Genomic DNA, 14335 nt, shown 5'->3' on the forward strand with positions numbered 1-14335 from the left:
CCATCCACAATGCAGCATTTCAACAGTTACCAAAATCTCAGAATCAACAGACCCCCAAATGTAGACATTCCTTTGGGTACCATTTCGAGAGTCAAGTTCATAGCAGCAACCAACTCAATTTAAGCTTACCTGAGGCTTCTGTGGAATCATTCTTCTCTTCCTTGCAATCTTCTTCGAGTAAATCTTCTATATCACTGGTCTCATTAATTAATTTTCTTCACCCCAGTTTCTGACCACTGCCCACTTGAGAAGGCTCTGAAACCTTTTTCCTAAAAGGGTCCTCATTTTCCAAGTCCTCTTCCTCTGCACTGAGCGAAGAGCTTTCTTCAGATTCCTCTTCAGATGCAAATGCCTCGTCAGCTGTGCAATGCCCAGAAATGAAGAGGTGAGGGCTGCTTTCTTCATCGACAAAGACTTCTCCAGATTTACAGGGTCACTCCGGGGATTAGCTGGTGACAGCTCTGCTTTACTACCTTCTCCAACAGTCCTTGATCCTGAAATGCCCCTCTCTCCTGCAGTACCATCCTCTTCCTCACTGCTTTCCCCAGCTTATTCCACTTCCCCTTCTGCTGAGCTCCCCTCAAGCTCATTGTCACGGACAGCAAATGCTGGCAAATCTACTTCACTGGCTTCTTCAAACTCCTCAAGTTTCCCCGTTTGATGCTCTTAGCAGGTCATATACTGACCAGTCACCTCAGAATTTTCCTCCTCTTCTGCTTCCTGATCACTAGAGACGGTTTCCAATCTGTCATCTTCAGAAATTTCATCTTCTTCATCACCACTATCTCCATATCCATCTTCATCTGCAAAAATGGCTTTCTGATACATTCGATCAGTTTCAAGCCCATTTGTTTTTCTTCCTTTGGCATCAACAGCCTATATTATTACCAAGGAAATTCAAAAGAATTCAATTTGCGGGTTCATCTGCAAATCTAAAATGACAATATAGTCAATGAAAATACAAAGAAATAGAAAATGTCAAAGAATTGGCCGGGCGCGGTGGCTCAAGCCTGTAATCCCAGCACTTTGGGAGGCCGAGGTGGGTGGATCACGAGGTCAAGAGATCGAGACCATCCTGGTCAACATGGTGAAACCCCGTCTCTACTAAAAATACAAAAAAATAGCTGGGCATGGTGGCACGTGCCTGTAATCCCAGCTACTTGGGAGGCTGAGGCAGGAAAATTGCTTGAACCCAGGAGGAGGAGGTTGCGGTGAGCCGAGAGCGTGCCATTGCACTCCAGCCTGGGTAACAAAAGTGAAACTCCGTCTCAAAAAACAAACAAACAAACAAACAAACAAAAACAAACAAACAAACAAAGAAAATGTCAAAGAATTGTTTAGGATGACATAGCAGAGGTAAAAAATGATCTGATAAACATTAGAAGAGTTAATATGCAAACTCAGGTATGGTTCCCTAATACCACACTTCAAAAAATATAGAGAGAGAATAAATGAATAACCCTTTAAAAAGAGTAATCTAATTTTAGAAAACAATTGCTCAAAAAGGAAGTTATTGTTTTGTAGGTCTTTTGGAAACCTCATCAATCTCTAAGCTAAAAACACATGATCCTTAAGAGAAATGGCTAATTCCAGGCCCAAAGTAGAAAGAAGATAAAATGAGCCTGGATCCTCTTGTTCTGTCAGAAAGTAAGACATGCTCAAAGACTAACAGAGACAGTTGAAAGGACATAGGAGACAGGCTGAAGGCTCTCGCAGCCGAATCTGGGACAGCATAGGCATCAGAAAGAATAATGACAGTGACAGAAAATAACCGGTGGAATAAAACGCAAGTGCATTAGTCACCAGTGATACCGAAATAAAGGGGAGAAGTGAAAGTTCTTTGTTAAAAATGCCAGCTAACAAATGTAGGAGGACTGACAGAGGAAGAACATCCATTTTAAGTCACCAGTGCCATAACTGATAACGAAGAATCATCAGGAGGCTAAAATCACAGGATGAAACACGACTGCATCAAGCTGTTTAACATAGTACAATACATAAAATTATAAAAACATAAACTAGGAACAACTAAAAATCATACCATAAGAGATGGGTAAGTTAGAATACAGCAATAATAGGCAAGGCTAAGCCAAGGATTTTGGGAGGCCAACGCAGGAGGATTCCTTGGGCCCAGGAGTTCTAGACCAGCCTGGGCCACATAGTGATACCTTATCTCTAGAAAATCGTTAAAAAAATTTAGCCAGGAGTGGTTGAAAGGACACAGAGGACAGGCTGAAAGCTCCCACACTCCTGCAGTCCCAGCTACTTGGGGGGCTGAAGCGAGAGGATCACCTGAGCCTGGGAGTTCAATGCCGCGGTGAGCCAAGATCATGCCACTGCACTCCAGCCTGGGAGACAAAGTGAGACCTTATCTCAAAAACAAACAAAAAGAATACACCAATAATAACAAAATAATGATGACATAAAGACTGTATAGAAAAAGAAAATGCTCAGAATATAGAAATAAAATTATGTATTTAAACTGTAACTGTATTCGAAGGCAGTATTCTTGTAGACAAGGATGACTAGAAGGATATGCAAAAATGAAAACAGCGCATAACACTCATTATAAAAGAGTGATCTTTCAGCGAACACTTCGTATCTGTCAGGCACTGTGCTAAGTAGTTTATGCACAGTGTAACAAATTACATACTAGATAAACTCAAAATTTTCAGATACATTTAACTGGGAGTCATAAATCAATACAACAAAACCAATGTTTTGCAAACATCTACTATCTATAAACGCATACAAATTTCCAAACCAGACTGAAAAAGAATTCACATAGGCCACACATTAGTGGAAACCTACCCACAGGAGATAGTACAACATAATCTAGATAAAACTTTCGGAGCCAAGGCATGTGTCTTCTGGACAGCCACAAACTCTGGCTCTGCTCTAGTGTTTTGGCCACCAAAAGAAAGCCAAGTGGCCTCAAGTCCCTTAAAAAACAAAAAGCAGGCTGGGCGTGGTGGCTCAAGCCTGTAATCCCAGCACTTTGAGAGGCCGAGGCGGGTGGATCACGAGGTCGAGAGATTGAGACCATCCTGGTCAACATGGTGAAACCCCGTCTCTACTAAAAATACAAAAAACCAGCTGGGCGTGGTGGCGCATGCCTGTAATCCCAGCTACTTAGGAGGCTGAGGCAGGAGAATTGCCTGAGCCCAGGAGGCGGAGGTTGCAGTGAGCAGAGATCGCGCCATTGCACTCCAGCCTGGGTAACAAGAGCAAAACTCCGTCTCAGAAAAAAAAAAAAAAAAAAAAAGCAACCTATGGAAAATGGCATGGTATTTGAGGACTATTTGAGGTCTGTTGAAAAATGCATCCTGGGAGAGAGATCCAAGATGGCTGATCACTAGCAGCTCGGGACTGTAGCTCCCAGTGAAAGCGCAGAGAACGAGAGGATGCCACCCTTTCAGATGAATTCTTGTTGCTCACGCACCAGGAGATTCCCAGCAGAGGAGTCCCACGGGTCGCCAGCGTGACCGGAGAGGCGGTTTTGCCGGCGCCTCAGCGGAGGGTCGGTTCTTGGTGCAGAGTCAGAGAAGCACCATCAATCTTAACGCCCCTGTTTTAGTCAGCGCAGTGGGTTGCTCAGATTTTGGCGCTGAGAATCAATAAGTTGGATGTCCACTCAGAAACCCAATTACAAAGATGGTAATTACAAAGACCACAGACGGATAAATCTACAACGAAGGGAAGAAAACAGCCAAAAAAGGCTGAGAGTACCCAAGATCAGAACACCTCTCCCTCAGCAGGGGATCACAGTTCCTTATCAGCAACGGAACAAGACTTGATGGAGAACGAGTGTGTTCCAATTACAGAAGCAGGCTTCAAAAGGTGGATACTAAGAAACTTCTGTGAATTAAAAGAACTTGTTCTAACCCAATCCAAAGAAACTAAGAATTTTGAAAAAAGGTTCGATGAAATGTTAACAAGAATACACAAATTAGAAAGGAATATAAGTGAATTGATGGAGCTGAAAAACACAATACGAGAACTTTGTGAAGTATGCACAAGTTTTAACAGCCGAATTGATCAAGCAGAAGAAAGGATATCAGAGGTTGAAGACCAACTTAATGAAATAAAACAAGAAGACAAGATTAGAGAAAAAAGGATAAAAAGGAACGAGCAAAGTCTCCAAGAAATATGGGACTATGTGTAAAGACCTAATCTACGTTTGATAGGTGTACCTGAATGTGATGAAGAGAATGAATCCAAGCTGGAAAATACGCTTCAGGATATTATTCAGGAAAACTTTCCCAACCTAGTAAGGCAGGATAATATTCAACTCCAGGTAATACAGAGAACACCACGAAGATATTCCTCAAGAAGACCAACCCCAAGGCACATAATCGTCAGATTCACCAGGGTTGAAATGAAGGAGAAAATACTGAGGGCAGCCAGAGAGAAAGGTCAAGTTACTCACAAAGGGAAGCCTATCAGACTTACAGCAGATCTCTCAGCAGAAACCCTACAAGCCAGAATAGAGTGTGGGCCAATATTCAACATCCTTAAAGAAAAGAACTTTCAACCAAGAATTTCACATCCAGCCAAACTAAGCTTCATAAGCCAAGGAAAAATAAAATTTTTTGTGAACAAGCAAGCACTCAGAGATTTCATCACCACCAGGCCTGCTTTACAAGAGCTTCTGAAAGAACCACTACACATAGAAAGGAACAAACAGTATCGGCCTTTCTAAAAAATACCAAAAAGTAAAGAGCATCAATATAATGAAGAATTTACATCAACTAATGGGCCTAAAACCCATCAGTATGCTGCATCCAGACCCATCTCACATGCAAAGATACACAAAGACTCAAAACAAAGGGATGGAGAAAGATTTACCAACCAAACGGAAAGCAAAAATAAATAAATAAACAAAAAGCAGAAGTTACAAATTTTGCCTCTGATAAAATAGTCTTTAAAGCAACAAAGATCAAAAGAAGCAAAAAAGGACATTATATCATGATAAAAGAATCAATGCAACAACAAGAAGAGCTAAAGATCCTAAATATATATGCACCCAATACAGGAATACCCAGATACACAAGACTTATAAAGAGACTTAAGACTCCCACATAATAATAGTGGGAGACTTCAACATTAATATTAGACAGATCAATGAGATAGAAAATTAACAACGATATCCAGGACTTGAACTCAGATCTGGAACAAGCAAACTTAATTAACATTTATGGAACTCTCCACTTTAAATACACAAAATATACACTCTTATCAGTAAAACATCATATCAACTTACAAATTTAAATGAAATATTGGTTGGTCCTTGTTTGTTATTTTCTTCCCTCATTTTTTTTTCATGTCTCCATTATTAAGCACAATTATAGGCGTACCCATATTTAGACTGCATTCTGGCCCAGACAATAAAGCAATACCCCCATTCTCTCTCCCTCTTCCTCTTTCTCTTTCTTCCTCTTCTTTATTCTTTTTTTTATTTTTTCTCTCTCTTTCTTTAGAAAAAAAATTTTTTAAAAATTTAAAAAATAAAAAAATAAAAATAAAAATAAAAAAAATCATGCCACAGCACTTCATCCTGGGTGAAAGAGTGAGACCCTATCTCAAAAAAAACTTATCATTACCTAGAAATATAAATACAATGCATAATTAGCGCAAAGAAGATAGTTGAGAGAGAAAAAAAAAAAAGGATCTATCTCAGTAGGGCATTTGGAGATCAGCCAGCAAATAAGGTGGATTATCAGTTCTCCTGTGCTAAATCACGAGTCAGAGTATCGGTTTATCTGCATTTTTAAGAAGTTATCTTTCAATTAATAGAAGATTTACAAAAACAATGCCCTCTACACTCTTAACCCTGACATAGCCTGAGAAACTAGTAGTGTAGAAAAAAAAAAAAACCATTAAGGAATATTGGCTAAAGGTTACTTTCACCAACAAAAGTACTTTAAGTACCAGTACTACCAAGATGCAAAAAAAAAGTAAAAGAAAAAGAAAAATGCATCCTGTATTTTATTTCAAGTAAATACTTTCTTGTAATGTCAGGTAAGTAAAGAGCCCTCAGACACATGCACACACAAAGAAAAACAAATCAACCTAGAATGAATCCCATCAAAATGTGTTCTGATGGCAGAATTACACATATTCTGTAATATGCCTTTTTATTAAAAATAGATGGCTCACGCCTATAATCCCAGCACTTTGGGAGGCCTAGATGGGTGGATCACGAGGTCAAGAGATCGAGACCATCCTGGTCAACATGGTGAAACCCCATTTCTACTAAAAATACAAAAATTAGCTGGGCAAGGTGGCGCACACCTGTAGTCCCAGCTACTCAGGAGGCTAAGGCAGGAGAATTGCTTGAACCCAGGAGACAGAGGTTGCAGTGAGCCGAGATCACGCCATTGTACTCCAGCATGGGTAATAAGAGTGAAACTCCCTCTCAAAAATAAATAAATAAATAAATAAATAAAAATAGAAAAACAGCAGACTTACCCTTGATTATCTATTCTATATCCTCTAACCCAAGTGGCTTGGAATCAGAAAACAGCGTCACTTGACTTGAAGCCATCTTGGTATCAATGATGGAGTTGGTGGAGATCAGACTCTGGACCAGCTCATGAGTGGACCCCACCTCATCCTGTCGAGACCACCAAGAAAGGGTATGTGAGGAAAGCACAAAGATCCTGGAGAGACACTGGTTTCACTCAGTTTCTCAAAATTATCTTAGACACATTTCCTGAGAACCTTTCTTAATGTCTCAAAAAGCAGAGAAGAAAATCTTCACAACAAAGCTTGAAATGGATCCCCATCTCCACTAAACTTTTCCAATATTCTGGGGGTATATAACCTGATACTCTAAACACCTAGCTAGAAAAACCTCAGTTCCAATGGTATAACAATGCTAGCTTTTCTAACATTTTAAAGTAACCCTGATTTTAACCCAATACAATTCAACTTCAGAACTGACAAACATTTGAAACCCACTTTAAAATACAGAGGAGGAGACCACTGTGAATGAGAAAAAGAAAAAGACCAACGAGAGCCGGAAAGCACACTGATTCTGTAGAAACGGGCACGGGCCGTGCAGGCGCCACACTGGCAGCAGTGCTCGTGCTGGGGCCATGGATTGAGGAGGCACGGAGGACAGGACTCTTCTGCGTGGTACAATGAAAAAAAAAGTATTCTTTTAATTCTATAGATTTACAATATGCATTCGGGCCTTTATTATAAGTACAAAAGAAAAGTCTTCAACAAATAAAAGCTGAGTACATTAATTTTTGTGATTAAAAAATAGATTCAGAAAGAAGAATGAGAGTTCAGAGCAATGAATCCTGTCTCACTGATGCCCCAAAACTGTGGCTGCCACCAAGGTCAACACAGACAGTGTCTTTGTCATACAGCACACCCCCAACTCCAGAAAGAGGTGCATAAACCAGCTTCTCCTCCTCATTTAAACAGAACTTCTGTTGTTGAGGAAGACACAAGGGTCTGGGAAGAAACTGACATCACTCACGGCGAAGTCTCCTACCCCTAGAAGACAGGCACCTTTTAAAAAGCCAGCTTCCGCTGACAAAAGTCAGTAAGTATCTACTGTTGACAGTGGGGGTAAAAATGATCCACAGTTCAAGGGCTTGAAACATTTCACTAAAGAAGGGCACTGCACCAAACCGGAACAGTGCCCCTCTAGCTACAGGAGAAGACAGACTTGATAGCACGGTTGCAGGCCTACACATCGCTGGGTTACTTTTAAAACCTCCAGCAAGGCCATCTTCCCTTGTTTGGTCATATTTCAGTTTTCCTGAGAAATCAAGTCATCCCAAGAATCCTATGTGTAATTCTAACATGTTCTAATAACAAGACAATACCTGGCATGTGAATCTGCCTTTTATTTTTTAAGTGCGCTCTTCTTTACCATATAGTGACACCTTCTGGTCCCATTTGATGTTTGTTTGTATATCCTCTCAGTTTGTCAAGTCTTCCACCCGAGAAAAATAAATTCCGTCATAAAGTAGAAATGAATGTCAAAAGTTCCTATACCTCCTTTCATCTGTCAATGACTCACCACACTCTTGTCCACTAAACATGTCATTCAGAAAACTAGAAAATACAGAAATAAGGAAGCACCATTCACCATCCACCAGAGGAAAAGGGGCAGACATACCACTGTAGGCTAAAAGTGACATTCATTCCATAAGACACCAGACAGGGAGATGATATCCACCTGGGGTCAGGGAAGAGTGAAAAACATATTCAGAAAATCCCTTTCTGGAAGAGGGCAAGCCTGTACTCTGGGATTTTTACTGTGATGTGGCTTCTGGCAGGTGGAAAAGGGTATTCCAGGCTGAGAAAACCACATGAGGAAGAGCACAAAGGAAGGAAACTGAAGGCACACATGAAGAACTCAAGCACATGGACACAAGGCAGCATCACTGAAAACTGATGCTGAACACAGGACGGGGCCACATCCTGTAGCCTTAAGTGCTTCCAAGTCCTCCCATTTTCCTAAATACTTCATAATTAATTTACTCCCAAAGACACAGCATCTTGGAGCAATAGACATTTTCCATCAACTACACTTCTACCCCCGCTATTCAAATAGGCAAAACACAAATTCTATCACTGTTCTTTTTCTAGCCTTTTTAGCTTTGAAATCTATGACCCATGAAGAAAAAGTTTACAATCACTTTTTACCTGTCTGCCAGGATATAAGGGTGAGAAGTTTGCCATGTGAGAGGCCTTAACTTCATAACTGTAATAAAACGGCCCAGAGTGCCAGGCGTCCCCAAACTACGGCCCGCGGGCTGCATGCGGCCCCCTGAGGCCATTTATCCGGCCCCACGCCACACTTCAGGAAGGGGCACCTCTTTCATTGGTGGTCAGTGAGAGGAGCACAGTATGTGGCGGCCCTCCAACGGTCTGAGGGACAGTGAACTGGCCCCCTGTGTAAAAAGTTTGGGGACGCCTGCTCTAGACATTAAGGGAAAACTAACAATTATATTTCAATTAAATTCTTGTCAACACTGCAGCAAAATAAAAGCTCTAAACAAGAAGCAATCCTAAGAAGGGAGACTTACAGCAAAGTCCTGAGGCTTCCAGAGCCTCGCTGGCTTCTTTCAGGACTTAGAACCCCACAGAGGCAGACTGCTCTGCAGCCGAGCAGAAGTATCCATCTAAGAATGGTGAGGAGATGGAGATGAGGCTTCTGAGCACAGAAATGGTTCTGGACCAGCTCAAAGGACAGGTGGAATATCTTCACACCACATCTGATGACACAGAGTGCCAAGGGGCAAGCAGCTGGTTGTAGGATCAGGAAGAACACTGGCTTAGATGCCAATCTTTGTCATCTAAGCCAGTGTTACACCCCTAATCCACACACACACCTACACACCTAAATCCATATATTTTGTGTGCCTCTGCATTCTCAGTAAGCTTTAACAACCTAGAGCAGAGCAATCAAAATAAGCTAGGCTAAATAAATTATGGTGCATCCATAGGATGGATTAATAAGGAGGCAGAACTACAGTACTCACTGATTATATACCTCCAAGATGTATTACATGAAAAAAGCAAAGCACAAAACTGTATAGAATAAGCTACCATCTGTGTTTCTAAAGGGTGGCAAGTGTGTTTATATGCATCTAGATGGATCCTGCCCTGCAGGGATCTGAGAGATCAGCAGTTAGAGCAGAGAAAAAGAAGATGCGCATTGTGTGTATCCTGCATTACAGTTAGAGCACTTTACCAAGTATGTGTCTTCCTTTTGAAAATCTTAAAATGATTTACATAATAGGCATCTCTCTCAATGATGGCTAAGAGACTGGGAAGGGTAGCAGGGAGGGAGGGACAAAGAGGGACAGGTTAACAGGTACAAAAATACAGTTAAATAGAATAAATTCTCGTGTCCAAGAGTACAATAGGGTGACTATCATTTATTATATAATTCAGAATAACTAAAAGAATGAAATCAAAATGTTCCTTATGTACAACTATTATGTATCCATAATAATTAAAAATTTAAAAATGTAACGGCATCTCTTAAAATGTACGTCTTCAAAATTAGAAACTTGCTACGGTTTAAATAAAAGAGACAAATGACTCCTATAAACTATTTAAATCATTTCAAGTACACAAGATTTAGTAAGCTTACACGACATTAATAATAACACTTATTTGTACTAATAGTAGCATTACACGTTCAAAATTTAAATGTTATTTAGCTTCCTAACATTACAATGGCACAACTTTAAAATCTGTATTACTTTTTACTTTATATTTTAGGAGTCTTCCTGGGCCAAATTTGTAGCTCTTTGTCACAAAATGGCTCTCCAGTAAAAACTAAATAAAAATGAAACTCCCAAGGCATTTGTCACCTCACACTTCCTAATCAACATGGCTTATTTTCTTCTCATTTATATTTTATTTTTGCTAATTTAAAAGATAGTTAATAGAGTATCAGAAACAGTGAACATTATCATTTCCATAATCAAAAGTGCGTGTACATTTTACATACACTCAGTACTGTCTAGATTTTCTATTGATAAACTCTGACCACTTCTGCAGGGCAATTCATATACTTACTTTCACATTAAGGATGAAGATTCTGGAATCATTAGGAACAAGGGACCCACATTCACACAAGTTACTTAACTGCTGGGAGACTCTATTTCATCTTATGTAAATTACAGATAATACCGAACTCACCTCAAGGGTTCATGTAAGCTAAATTTGTAGAAAGCAGTTAGCACAGTGCCAGGAAGGGTCCAAAAAGAAATGATACTTATTATGATATATTTTGTACATATATACATATGCATGTTAATGACTTCTTATTAGCTGTGTTTATTAAAGGTTTTCTCCATCCTGTGATTTGCTTTTAGATTTTGGAATATATTTCATTGTGTACCTTCCATTTTTATAATTAATGTAAAAACATCTACTATTATTGTTATCATCAATTCAGTCACATGTGCTGTATCCCTGATGATGACCATGATTCCTTTAATAATCATAAAATACTCTTCCCTTTATCATGGGGTAAATAACTTATCACATGCTGTAAGTCTCCATCAGCATCCCAGGTTGCCCCTACTAAGTTACTAGATCTGCTACTTTAGCCAGATCAATAATAATGTTAATGTCATACCCACATTCAATAAGGGGTGAATGCGCTTTTAACCTATAAGTAAAAAGATGAAAATTTTACTTTAAAAAGACTCTGGAGAAACCCTAACCATCAAATCTCATTTTCATTTTTTTAATTGCATCTGCTAATCACCATTTATGTTTACAGGAGTGTATCAGAAGTTCATTTTTACGGGCAAAAACTAGTAACATAAAATAAATTCCATCCTGTTTTTCTTGCTGTGTTCTATACTGAAACAATATTGAAAGTCTACCCAGGTGAATCAAAGTACTCAAACAGAAAATCCTGACAGGACAGACCCTGTGATAACCATGATCCTGCTGTTTAGCTGCAGGCCAATGTCTTCAACTCTAACAAAACTTCCTGTATTCCTACTATAGCCAAAAATATCCTCAAACGTAATACAACAGAATATTCATAACAATAATTATTTCTAAATTAACACAAAAGGAAAACAGTCAAAAAAATATGGGTTGGGCACAATGGCTCATCCCTGTAGTCCCAGCACCTTGGGAGGCCAATGCAGGCGGATCCCTTGAGCCCAGGAGTTTTGAGACCAGCCTGGGACACACGGGGAAACCCCAACTCTACAGGTGGCAGAGAAAGGAAGAAAAATTAGCCAGGTGTGGTGACATACACTACTCAGGAGGCAGGACTGCCTGAGCCTAGGAGGTTGAGGCTGCAGTGGGCTGTAATCACACCACTGCACTCCAGCCTGTGCCACAGAGTAGGACTCTGTCTCAAAAAAAGGAAAAGAAAATACGGATGCTCCAAAGATAAAGAAAAACCCCAATCCAACTATATTATTGCAATAACAAGAGATTCAGATTGTACATTGCCATTCTACCACTGGAAGCTTGTTTCCTTTTCCCTCAAACTTGGAAAGGTCACCATCTCCCAACGCAAATTCTTATAGGAAAAAGAGAAAACTCTCACTTCCACCAGAATGTGGCTTCATCAGAGCAAGCGTGGCACATAGGAGGTACGTGCTATCTGTTAAATGATGTCTTCACGGTGACCAGGCCTGCTAGGCCCTTCCAAGGAACATACTTGGCAAAGCCATAGGCCAGTTAGGATAAGATATTTATCACATCCTTATCTCTGGGAACTTACACGTTTTTGAAGCCATACCCAACTTAGTAAAAGCATAAGAGAGGTAGCATGATATGACAATATTTAACATATTCCACTCAAGAAAACAACAAATACATGCATGTCCCTCAGACGACAACAGCCCCGTCAACTGTGTCTGTGGCAGCATCTCCTACCTGACACGACCGTCACAGGGCCTCAGATCTTGGTCAACTCCTGCCGGGTGAGATTCCAATGAGGCACTGTATCAAACTGCTCTTTCCAACTTTTGGAGGCCCCAACATCATCACCACTATTAGTGGGGACTCTAGCGGAGTTCAATCAACCACTGGAATATGATGCTTCTTTGTCTTTAAATCCTGAGTCCTATTCATGAAAAAAAAAAAAAAATTAAACTTACTTTCAAAATAGAATAAAAGGTATCAACCATATAAGTAGACTTTTTTTAGTATACTTATAGAGAGTACTTTAATATATTAATTAGAGAGTATAACAGACATTATATACATGTATTAACTATTCAATTATTAGCTTGATAACTTCTGGTCCCCATCTAAATAACTGCTGTTCAGTAAGATGTAACAAGATGACTTCAACAGTATAGAGAATTGAAAATTAAACACTCCTTAAATCTGACTGTTTTCTAAGTGATTTTAAGTTTTTTTAAAAAACCAAAAGGTAACTCCTAAGGCAGTGCATCATAACGGACAAGAGCAGAAGCTGTAGAGTAAATCTGACTCTCCTACTTATTGGTTATATGATTGGAGGTAACTTGTTTTCTTCACCTCAGTTTTCTTATCCATAAAATGAGGGCAAGAATAATTCCTACTCTGGTAAGGCTGCTAGAAGCCTTTAGTTGAAAAATGTTTAAAGCACATTGCGAGGCATATCACAAGGACTCACTAAATAAAGTCATGTTAGTATTAAATATTGTAATTTTTGTATTTTATGTTACAACTATGTAAAACATATCTACAGGGAAAAAGCACACATCACCATAGAAACAGCACAAAGCTTAGGAATAAACAGATTCCATGAATTCTTTTATCTTGAGCAAGAAACACCAACCAATGTGCAGACATCGGAGGCAGGGCAGCTTCTATGTGGAAGGTTTTCCACGTTTTAGTGAAAGCCACACAGCATGCATCTCTATGTCCTTTGGAGCTGGACGAGACTCGTGAATAAAAATGTCACCTGTGAGAGGCTCCTCCTATTTAAAAAGAATCAATGAAAGAACCACCAGACTGCAGCTAAACATACCAGTGAAAGGACCAAGCCATCTGCACAGTAGACTGAAGTGCAAAAGCTTTGAGTTTTCTCTTCCAGGCATCTTCTTTGTCTCTTAGTTGGAGATCCCGCAGATGCCACTTCTTTTTCTTTTCAGCTTTGGGCCCACTGTTTTTCTTTCTGTGTTTCTTCTGGTCCTTAGCCTCCATCGTGGCTATTTACCAATAACAAGTTACTCTAACCTACAAGGAAGAAGGTTGAAGTAAGGACTGGGAAAAGCATTTTACAATCCAGGCAATACCCAGGGAAAAACAGTAAATTTCATTTATTTCTTTATGAAGAGATAATGCATTTGTTCGCTGAACAAGGGTAGAAACTGCTTAACCATCCCGAATTTCATTTCTCTCTGTCATGCTATAAATTAGATGAGTTATCTCTGCTAAGGTTATATTTTATGGTTAAGTTACTTTTTATTCATCTTAAGGGTCAACATCAGCAGTATCTATTTCTGCAAGGATGGAAATATTCTACATCTGTACCTTTCAGCCATTTAGCCATTAGCCACATGTGGTTATTTAAAATGTACTTAGGGAAAATAAAAAAAGGAATTTTTCATTAATTTCATTCTAACTCTTTAAGTAGTCACTTGTGGCTACCACACTGGACAGCTCAGACCTAGACAACTGGACTAATGAAGTGATTTCCTAACTTAAATTTCAATAAAAAATGTAAAACGTTTTTATGAACCTCCAATATGATCATAGTATTACTTTTAGTACCTGTTGACTCTGTAAAAGCTCCTAAAGCACAACTCATCTACATACATTTGAAAAACAGCAGCATCTCTATGTGTGAGAAATGACTGGTTCTAGATGATGGCTGGAAACCCCACGG

General features: G+C 39.6%; 1 protein-coding gene across 9 annotated transcripts in view; it reads right to left on the bottom strand.

The window, feature by feature from the left end:
* Nucleotides 1-13563, bottom strand: part of LOC101027507 (cyclin-Y-like protein 2) — a 60493-nt gene extending 46930 nt beyond the window's left edge. For 4 of the 9 annotated variants that reach the window (XR_012512864.1, XR_012512862.1, XR_012512859.1 and 1 more), the window contains exons 1-3: nt 13475-13563; nt 6472-12580; nt 130-876 (exon numbers count right to left, since the gene is read on the bottom strand). The gene's annotated coding sequence lies outside the window, so the exon portion shown is untranslated. Of the gene's footprint in view, nt 1-129; nt 933-6471; nt 12581-13474 lie in introns of all 9 variants that reach the window. The other 5 variants (XR_012512861.1, XR_012512858.1, XR_012512860.1 and 2 more) reach the window with 5 other exon arrangements.
* Between the last annotated feature and the right edge of the window lie 772 nt (nt 13564-14335).

Source organism: Saimiri boliviensis, chromosome 12, assembly GCF_048565385.1.
Source record: "Saimiri boliviensis isolate mSaiBol1 chromosome 12, mSaiBol1.pri, whole genome shotgun sequence".
Lineage (NCBI taxonomy): Eukaryota > Metazoa > Chordata > Mammalia > Primates > Cebidae > Saimiri > Saimiri boliviensis.